Source organism: Rutidosis leptorrhynchoides, chromosome 6 (genome assembly GCF_046630445.1).
Source record: "Rutidosis leptorrhynchoides isolate AG116_Rl617_1_P2 chromosome 6, CSIRO_AGI_Rlap_v1, whole genome shotgun sequence".
NCBI classification, from domain to species: domain Eukaryota; kingdom Viridiplantae; phylum Streptophyta; class Magnoliopsida; order Asterales; family Asteraceae; genus Rutidosis; species Rutidosis leptorrhynchoides.
Genome location: NC_092338.1, coordinates 60,471,338 through 60,480,781, shown reverse-complemented (window position 1 = coordinate 60,480,781; position 9,444 = coordinate 60,471,338). Strand labels below are relative to the sequence as shown.

General features: G+C 33.1%; 1 non-coding gene across 1 annotated transcript; it reads left to right on the top strand.

The window, feature by feature from the left end:
- The first annotated feature begins 786 nt into the window (after positions 1 to 786).
- On the top strand, positions 787 to 893 carry LOC139856230 (small nucleolar RNA R71). The gene has a single exon (XR_011761725.1). It is a non-coding gene; the product is annotated as a small nucleolar RNA R71 (small nucleolar RNA).
- Positions 894 to 9,444: the final 8,551 nt, after the last annotated feature.

The following is a 9,444-nucleotide window of genomic DNA, read 5'->3' as shown; positions in this document are numbered from 1 at the left end:
GGGTTAGCATTTGTATCACTAGGTAGACTTTCCGATTTTCTTTCACCTATTAACCTTGCTAGGTTACTTACTTCTTGTTCCAAATTTTGAATAGAAGCTTGTTGATTTCTAAATGTTTGAGCATTTTGTTCATTGGTTTGTTTCTGAGATGTGAAAAACTGCGTTTGATATTCAACTAGCTTCGTCATCATATCTTCTAAATTCTGCTTTTTATCATCGGTTTGTGGTGGTTTGTTTTGAAAATTAGGTCTTTGCTGATTGTAAGTATTATTAGATACTTGTTGATTGCTAGGACCTTGTTGGTTGTTGTATGGAACATTTCAATTATAATTCTGGTTTTGATTGTAAATTGGTCTTGGCGGTTGATAATTATTCTGATAATTATTTCCAGGCCTTTGGTTTATGTATGAAACATTCTCTCTTTGTTCCATTGTTAATTCAATACTGAGACAATCTTTTGTTAAATGTGGTCCTCCACACTGCTCACAACTAATTCGTATTGAGTGGATATCTTTAGTCATCTTTTCCATTCGTCTCTCGACAGCATCTATCTTTGCGGAAATGGAATCTAAGTCATGGCTAGAATCGGCTCTAGCTGCTTTAGATGATCTAACGATATCTTTTTCTTGGTGCCACTCATGTGAGTGGGAAGCAGTGTTATCAATAATTTTGTAAGCATCAGTTTCTGTTTTCTTCATAATGGAACCACCAGCTGCTATATCGATGTCTTTCCTTGTAGTGATGTCGCATCCTTGGTAGAATATTTGTACTATTTGACAAGTGTCTAAACCATGTTGCGGACATCCTCTCAATAACTTTTCAAATCTTGTCCATGCCTCATATAGAGTTTCATTTGGCTTTTGTGTGAACGTAACAATTTCTCCTTGAAGTCTCACGGCTTTAGATGCCGAAAAGAATTGTTTAAGAAAATTTTCAACTAAAACATCCCATGTATCAATCGCCCCTTCAGGTAACGATTCTAACCAATCTTTGGCTTCTCCCTTTAAAGTCCAGGGAAATAACATGAGATATATCTGTTTATCCTCCACTTCTCTTATTTTAAATAGAGTGCAGATCCTATTAAAGGTACGAAGATGTTCATTTGGATCTTCCTTCGGCGCCCCACAAAATTGGCATTGATTAGTTACCATGTGTAGAATTTGTCCTTTGATTTCATAATCTGGAGCATTGATGTCTGGATGAGTAATTGCGTGACCTTGGCCAGTGCGTTTAGCTCTCATTCGGTCTTCCATACTTAAAGGTTCCAGATTTTCCATGATTGAATTTGTTGAATCTGAATCACTAGAGGATTCTGATTTAATGGTTCGTTCCTCAACAATCTCTGTTTGAATGATTGGTGGTTCCGGAGGAAAAATTAATGGTTCGGGATCTATGAATTGTCCTTGAATATTCTCCGGATTCTCAATTGTGAGGTCGGGTTCAAAAAATGGATTATCGGAAATTTGAATTGGAGTATTTGGTCGACTGGATGATAATTCTGAAGAAAAATCAACGGCGACAATATTTGCTAGATGTCTTGATCGAGTTACAGGTGGTGAACGTATAAAAGGTGGTGAACGTTTTGCTCGGTGCATTCACTGAATATCCTATTAGTTTTTAAAAAGAAAGAAAAATTATATAAGTTATCCAATTAATAGACTTTTCTGATTTTGCCCACGTTTCGAATAGCCAAAAGATGCAGCAGAGGGGCAGGATTCGTTTGGTCTCAATATAATTGAGTACTGTTTGGCTCCAATAACCCGGTCCACGTACAAATCCAACTATTACTACGAACCAGAAAATTTTGATGTCTATCAATTTAACCACTTAAAATAATTTTTCGTTTGAAATTTAAAGAAATATTAGATAAGAAATAGAGAAAATTCTAAGTCCTAAAAACTAGAATGGCGAGAAATAAGAGAGAAAAAGAGCGCGTCGAAAAATGTCGGTGAATAAAAGATAAGAAAGTAACGTGTCGAAACTTAAAAAGAAACTAAAATTTGTAGCGTCGTAAAATTCTAAAGCACCTAAATCTTAGTCTAAGAAAAAGCACTTAAGGGATTTTACGGCAAATCTTAAAAATCTAGAAATAAAATAACTACGGCAAAAAACTATGTCTTAAATTAAATACGAGCGAAAAAAATTTAAAAATATTACAAGAAACGATTTAAAAGGTACGAAATATAAAAAATAAAACTAAAGTTTATGAAAATATAATTTTTATAAAAATATTATTTTTATATTATTTATTTTATAAAACTATTAATTTTATAGTTTATTAAAACTTAATATAACTTAAAAATACAAATTAAAATAAAACTAAAACTAATTTTATTTAATTAAAACCCTAATTATTATTAATAATAAAATTTTAAACCCTAATTTCGTATTAATTGCAGTCCTAGGTTTGACCTGTCAGAAGACCTCCGCGAGTGCGGTATGGTCCAGTTCAAATGCTCCGCAAGTCGCGGAGGGTTCAATTTCAGCTCAAAAGGGGTCGATTTTTACAGGTTCAGTTTTTTTTTTATATTTTTATTTGTTTTTACTTTTTATATTATACATAAAATATAAATATAACTTAAATAAAAATTTAATTTTAAAACTAAAATAAAAATACTTATAAATATTATAAACTCTTAAAAATATAAATGTATTTTTCTTTCTTTTTGAATATTTATATTTTTATTATTTTTAAAACTTATATTTATAAAAAGAACTTAACAAAAACTTTTATAAATTTTTTTTTTTTAGCGTTGCGCTTTCGGCGTTTATGTTCCCTGGCAGCGGCGCCAAAAATACTTGATATTATGCGAGGCGTATATGAAATAGCTTATATTTTACTAGGAAATACTATTAGATATGATACAATTTTACACAAGATATTTATTTATTTATAGAATGGATATACCTAAACCTTGCTACAACACTTATAGGCAGTGTACCTAATCGTACAGTAGTGTAGTTTTTAGTAAGTCCGGTTCGTTCCACAGGGAAATCTTTTAAACAAAGCTTAACGCTATATTAGTTTTAATTTATAAAAATACAAATATACATATAAGTAATATTATTATTATTATAAAGGGGGGTTTTTACCGTTTAATGACCGGTTTGTCGATTTTTAAAACTTTAGTCGCAGTTAAAACCTAATGTAAAATATTAAATAAATAAAAGACTTAATTTAAAGCGTAAAGTAAATAACGATAATGAAATTGCGAATAATAAAAGTGCGATAAAATAAAATTACGATAATTAAAAAGTGCGATAATTAAAAGTGCAATTAAATACAATGAGAATAAATAAAAATGTGATAATTAGAAGTGCAATTAAATATGAAAATAAAGGAAGTTTGCTTATTTAAACTTCCGTAATCATGATGTTTGACGTGTTGATTTTAGTTTATTCCCATGGGTTAATTGTTCTTTGTCCTGGATTATTCAATATGTCCGTCTGGTTTTTGTCCATAACAGTCCATCAGTCATAAATATAAAGTGCGAGTGTCCTCGTCAAATTATCCTTATACCCGAAGTTAAATATTCCAACTAATTGTGGACTTAAACTGTAACAAGGTCTTAATACTTTGTTTAATAATTACACCAGGATATCGACTGCCTGTAACCCAAGATTTTAATACTTTGTTATCAATTATGCCAAGTGTCCTTGTACATAATTTCACCCCTGTTTTAATAATTCCATAGACTATTAATCCATTCCCGTGTCCGGTTAAATGAACGATTATTCGTACATATAAATATCCCGTCCATCGTGTCCGATCGAGTGTATGTGGTTATTTATAGGTACGTCCAATTGTAAATCTTTATATTAAAATTAATAAACTATCATTTAGTTAAACAAATATAAAGCCCATTAATAGCCCATTCGTTCTTTTGTCCAAATCCCAATTATGGTACAAAGCCCAATTACCCAATTTTAATATTTTTAGCCCAACATCATGATTACTTCGGCTTAAATAAGCATAATAATAACTTAGCTACGAGACATTAAATTAAAAAGGTTGAACATAACTTACAATGATTAAAAATAGCGTAGCGTTACACGGACAGAATTTCGACTTACACCCTTACAACATTCGCTAACATACCCGTATTATTAGAAATTAAAATTAAAATTAAAATTATAATATAAATATATATACATATACGTTGATGAATGAAGAGAAAAAGATGTAAATAATTCGTCGAATTGCATGGCCTTTTATAGGTGGATTTCTGATTTGTGGGCTCTGCGAGTGCGGCCTTTTTGGGCTTTATAAGCTCCGCGAGTGCGGAGCTGTGGAATCCAGCTCACACAAGTTTGGCTCCTAGCTTGCCGACGGATTTTATTATATAAATATAATATAAATATATAATTTATATAATTAATTATATATTATATTATATTTATATACATAATTAATTTGTAACTTTCGGTCCGTTGCGTCGTACGTTGAAAGTTGGTTCATGTCTCGGTTCCGGATTTTCGAACGTCCTTTCGTATAATTTAATATCTTGTACTTTGCGTTTTGCGTCTTGTACTCTTGTAATTTTGAGACGTTTCTCATCAATAATTTGAACCTCTTTGCTTGTACTTTGTACTTTTTAGCTTTTTGGTCGTTTGCGTCTTCAATTCGTCGAATCTGTCTTTTGTCTTCACCTTTTAATATTTAAACAAATATTCCTTGTAAATAGGACAACTGCAACTAAAGGCTTGTCTTTTTTGAGGGATAATGCGATGAAATATATGTTCGTTTTTAGCATTATCAGTGGTTATGGCCATGATTGCTTAAGCCCCTTTTTCTGCCTTGATAGGTTTTCATGCGGCTTTGTTTCTTCTCCTTTCTGTTGCCGGAGGGTTGGTCTGATGTCGATCCTTTCTCTCTCCGGTTTCTAAAGTTTAGCTGCGCTTATGATCTCGCCGAAATTTGCTCAAGGGGAATTGGTGGTGACCATATGATACTTGGCTCTCATTGGTGTTTTTTCCTTCCTTTTCCATGTTTTGTTCTAATCAAAAGCTAATGTTGTTGGTGCTCACCACCTAGAGAGAAAACGTACTATGTGAGAGAGAAACTGTTCTCTACCACAAGTTCAGTTATCTGTAAAGTGATAGCTGAGATGACCTATTTATAGGCACGAGTGTTCTGTGATATTCGGAGACACGTGTCATGTTGTTATTAATTGATTTTATCCAAAGATTGTGAAACCGACTTAATGCTAAGTAGTGACGTGACATGGGTGCTGCTCACGTGCTCATTTTAGGACTTAAACATAGAAAGTTGCCTTCAAGACTTACGCAAAATGTTGAGAGACCTAATATATGATTTATTTTGTTATTTGTTGCTGTTGACGGAACACGAAGAACGGGCAAATATTAAAAAATGATTTTAATTCATATTCCCAATATTTCCCGTGCTTCTTCCGCATTGAAACGATGATATTATACATGTAAACCATATATAATGCACAATTATATTACATTTCCAGTTTAGCTATGTTATTTAAGAGAAACTCAACTTTTTAAACCAACCGAATTGATAGAAAACATTTATTTAGCTAAATCTGTTTTATTTTATATATGTACATCTTATAAAAGATAATTATCTGATTCACGAGGGTTTAAAATTTCACCTTGTTTGTAAATTGAAATTGGAAATTAGAACTGGAGTATATGTCATCTAATTTGCCTTGTTTTGATGGACTTGGATGGGTTTCAAAGTCAGAAATGAACCGGCTTTTACAATACGATTCCCAACTCATTCTCACACTACTTACAAAACCGAGAACGCATTAAAATCTTTGCAATCAAATTCAACAAAATTTGCTTGAAATTTTGGTAGTTTAATTCATAAATATAAATATATACAATATACAATATAATATATAAATAAAATATAGATTATATAATTTATATAGATACTATATAATTAGGCTCAGATCTATATAATAGAAGTCAGACAAAGGGAGTAGGACACCGCCATGGCTGCAACACCAGTTGCATTTTCACATACCATCCGGGTTGCCCCGCCAAGCTACGGGCCGAATTCAACCAAAAGTCCGATTACGATGGTCGGATTACAATAAATCCATACAGAAACTTACATCATCATTGCCATATCCATCCATCAAATCAAATTTAAAAATAAAAGACAAAGGTGCATATATAGTTATAAAAAACATACACACGCACACACACACATATCTATATCTACATCTATATATAGAGAGAGATAGAGAAAGATATCAAGCTACTGGATGATGTTTGTGTAGCATAGGTATATAGTACTCGTATATTCTTATTTATTTATTATATTTTGTAGGGTTGTTTGTTTGTAGCTGCTTGAAAAGAAAGGAACAAATTCATGGGCTCAACATAATTAGATGTTTTGGCAAAAGAGGGGCAACAACCCTTATAAAACACCCAGCCTCTCTCGCCGGAGCCTCATTTGTGCTTCCGACCATCGTTTCTTCAGATCCCCAATTTTTTTTATTCATTCATTGTAACCTAGACGTGTAATTTATAGTGGCATTCTCTTGTTTCCATTTGTGCCCTTGGATTCTACGAGATTTAAGAATTGTGACCTGAGGGTATATAGGTAAAATTTAGAAATACTTGGTTTTTGTTTTAATTTGTAATTGTAAATTGTAATTGTAAATTGTAATTGTAATGTAAAGTGATACGGAGTACATTTTTTTTCCGAAGAAACGACAATAAGAGGGAACTTCATCAAAAGATGAAAGCCCCTCGCAAGAAACATACAGCAGATAACATCCGAGCTCGACAAGGACAATTAGACCACCCCTATGGTTAGTTACCCGTCCGTTACCCGCTCATTACCCGTAATGAACCATAGGCACGAGCTAGTTACCCGCTTTAGTTACCCGCTTCCACCATGGATTTAACGGAAGTATGAAGGTTGGTTATAGTAATTGTGGATCCCAATGGCTTTTTATTGTTTGGACTTGATGCTTTATTGCTTGTACATTGTATATTAAGAGAAGTATTTTTTTTAGCCATTATAGGGAGTGTTTAGTTATGAGTTAGTTATAGAATATTGGTGTTGATGTGGCGCTGATGTGGAAGGTTAAGAGGATGAATAGTTTAGTTACGATAGGGAGTGGCCTTAAACTAAACGTGAGCTCGCAATTAAAAACCTAAATTTTAATTTTTCAACAACATTTTGTAGCAATCTCTTTTAACTTTTCATGTTTAATTTTAATTTTTGGTTTGTTTCAATCGGTTATTGGTGAAGGGTAAGACTAAAACTAACGCAGCGTCAATTTTGATCCGTCATCCCACTTGGAAACGTGTTTGACGCCCTTGACGCCCCTAACGCGGCGTCAAAATTTGACTCCCGGGGCGTCAGTCGGATATTTGACATAAGTGTTAAATTTGTTTCAGCCAATCAGATTTCGCCACATATTTTTATATATTATTAATTAATATATTTTATACCCAACTACCAATAATATTTTACCACATCACTCATCCACAAATTTAACCCTCAAATTTGACACTCTCCTTTATTTAACTTCATCTCTTGACCTTGTCACATTACCAAAAAGTACATCACTTGCCTTTGACGCCACCGCCACGGTTAGAAACAGTCTAATACGTCTAGAGGTAAAAGAAGAAAACCACGCAAAAACCCAACCTAGGGTTTTAACGAGCCGCACGATTGGTGGTGATGAGAAGACGGACTCAAGCAGAAGTGATAATTATATTTCAAAGCCATAGGCAACCTAAAAATGCTAAGGGTGATCACCTAGGGATCTAATCAGAATTATATATATTTACACGAAAAGAAAAGAGAATTTTATGGAATACAAATGATAATTTGAAAAAAAAAAAAAAAAAAAAAAGCTAATAAAACTTGCTCAAGTCTCAAAGTGGACATGAGTCTTCTTGATGAAAATGAGCTTTAAAAATTCCTCAATTTCACACAAATACGATGTAATGATGTTATTTTGAGAAATTAGCAAAAATACACTATTTTTCAAAGTCTTCAACCTATATATAACTTTTTTTCAAAACAATTGGCAATTTACACCATTCAGTCGACCAATAATTTGGTAGACTACCTCATAGAGTGGTCGACCACCTATTTTGCAAGGTAGTCGACCATAAAACAACACCGGCGACTAAAAATTTGGTCGACAACCGTATTTACTTCTAATGTGTACCATATTTAAAAAAAATATGGTAGTCGACCAAATTTTTGATTGCTCGTGTTTTTTTTGGTCGATTACCTTGCAAACAGGTGGTCAACCACACTATGAGGTAGTCTACCAAATGGCTGGTCGATTAATAGTGTAAATTATCATATTTTTTTAAAAAAGAAAGCTTTTTACTTGAAAGTGTATTTTTTTTTGCCAATTTTCCTATTATTTTCTACCTCCATTGGTGGACATGGAAATGCTTGGTACTGTATATTGTTTTTTCATTGGATTCTTCTGGTGACCAAAAGTATTTATGTTTACCTTTTCAGAAAAGGATGCAATCAAGTTCTACATCGTTTATCTAATATATAGATATATAGATATTCGATATCACTATCATACTATCTTCAATTAAACTTTGTATTGTTATCATAAAGTTAGCCTTCAAAGGCTTGATAAAACCTTTAAAATAAGTAGATTGAATCTTACACTCATGTGCCATCCCTACTAGGCTGCATTTCAGACACTGTATGAACATTTGGAAATGGAAATTACATAGGAAGAGAAGTCAATTCCTTAAATATAGGAAGAACTTACCTTACAAATAGCATCAATTTCGCCACAATTATCATATGCAGTCACTTCAAGCCCCTTGAAAAAAATGGACAGAAGTGCCTAAAATATTAAAAAGTTTCGATGCCTATATTTTTAGTAGTATAACGTCCAATCTATTTTTATTTTATCTTATGCAATTTAGTCAAATAGCATCAATTTCTTCAAAATGATAATATGCAACTCACTTTGAGCCCTTAGAAGAAGAAAAATGAACAGAAGTGCCTAACATATTAAAAACGTTTTGATTTGATGCCTTAAATTTTACAAGTAGAACGTCCAACAAGTGTTTAGCATTAGCAAATACATATCACATTCTTCTGATCTAAAACTGTAAATTAATACTTGTACGAATAGGGTCAATCACCAAAATACCCATTTTTTTTGGTCTTTTCTGAGCTGGTACCCAAAAAAAAAAAAACCTTGACAAAATGTCTGCGCAAGGCGCAAGAGACCTTGCGACCTTGCGACTTGCGTCCTTGTGTTAAAAAATTAGGTCAAATATAGAAATCAGACACCACATACACACACACACCCCGACACTCAGCTCTTGCGACCACTTTGCGACCGACGGCGATTACAAAGAACCTTGCACTTGCGACCCCCTTGCGACCCGTCTACCCTTGCGACCTTTCTTCTGAGACTCACCACATCACCACCACCACCACCACCACCATCGCCA